Here is a 1,586-nt window from a genome sequence, read left to right on the forward strand (position 1 = left end):
GGTTGCGATCCGTGGCCGGACACAGAAAAAGACAAAAAAAAAAAAAAAATTTTTATTGGTGAATTGTATAATCAAAACTTTGGAAATCACCATAGAGGTGCGTTGGCATTTCAGGATTTGGTGTTTTGTCACAGCTTTTCCAGAGTGAGTCTATGCACCTTTCTCTTGGTCCGGGGGTCTTAGGAGGCAGGACTACACGTAGCCTCTGCTGGGAGTCCCTCAGGGCGCAGGGCCACATGCAGCCCTGCCAAGAGAGTGCAGGAAGGTTGCTCAAAGCACGCCTTGAGCTAGGGGCTGCCGCCTGGGGAGGTGGTCAACCACAGGCCAGACACAAAGTTCTGGGGCTTAGTGCACGCACTAAGCAAATTTATTGGGGGAAAAGCAGGTGTCATATATGTTTCAGCCAGCTGTAAACCCCTCCCGTCACCTCCCCGTCTCCTAGGTGACTCAATAGGAAGTCTGTGGTTTGCGGTTAAGCCTTGCAAAATCCTGCTGACATGGTGTATTCGCATCCTGCTGAGACAGGCAAAATACAGGAGCGCAGGACTGCCTCCATCTCTAACAGGTCTTCTCACTTTCCTCCAAGTCTAAAGGTGCAGCAGCTACTGGAATGGAAATAATCCCACCCACCTCCTTGGGCTGCTGATGACCCAGCACCCGGCGCACATTTGATTCTCTGATGCCATAAGCTGGGAGCAAGTCACTTAGCCTGTGATGAACTTAGGAATCTGCTGGCTTTCACAATTTCTGGTGGTTGTGAATTTTGGAATTCTGAGAGCAGTAGACAGCGGGTCTGCTGTGTAGTGAGTCATAACTGGCAACATTTGCTTTTTTAATTTAAGAGTTGTTACACTTTCCTCTGTGTAACTGAGACAAGAAAAAGAAAGAATTCACTCAAAATACAATCAATGAGGCCTGGAGGGACTGCCACCCATCAGGGGAGCAGCCCCGATCCAAAATCAGCCTCTCTTTTTGTTGACAAGACAAGGAAGTTTTACAGGAAAAATCAGTGGATTCAGTCATCAAAGTAGGACATAAGGACATGGGCAGTGTTGCAAAAGTTGTCTGTGGCTAAGTAGAACTTAACAATGGAAACTAGTAACATCAGTAAACTAAAGTGACGTTCCAAAGTACCATTAGTGAAGGGCTAAATTGGTCAAACTGGTTCATTATCTAAAGTATGACCTCTCCTTCAACAAAAGTTAAACTCTTACGATAAAATTTAAATACAATTACCTCTAAAGTTTCCCCCAACAGACAGCTTGCCCCTAGCAAACATCTATTCCACAACTTTCCCTTCAGCAATTCTTAAAATCTCATAACAGAACCGGTATGACAAATACCTGTCATCTCTAAAATAATTAAAGTATACAGTCCCGAACCTAACCAGTGATTAAGAGTTGATGAGATGGGCTTTGGCCACACTATCTATGGGCTGTGGCCCCCTGTCCGAGGGCTTTTGCCCCATACATTCATTTACCTAAAAACCTTATTCTAAAATCAAATGTGGGGCCGGCCCAGTGGTGCACTGGATAGTGCGCCGCTTGGGAATCGCGGCGGCGCTCCCGCCCGAGGGTTCGGATCCC

Source organism: Galeopterus variegatus, unplaced genomic scaffold (genome assembly GCF_000696425.1).
Source record: "Galeopterus variegatus unplaced genomic scaffold, G_variegatus-3.0.2 Scaffold9761, whole genome shotgun sequence".
Taxonomy (NCBI): Eukaryota; Metazoa; Chordata; class Mammalia; order Dermoptera; family Cynocephalidae; genus Galeopterus; species Galeopterus variegatus.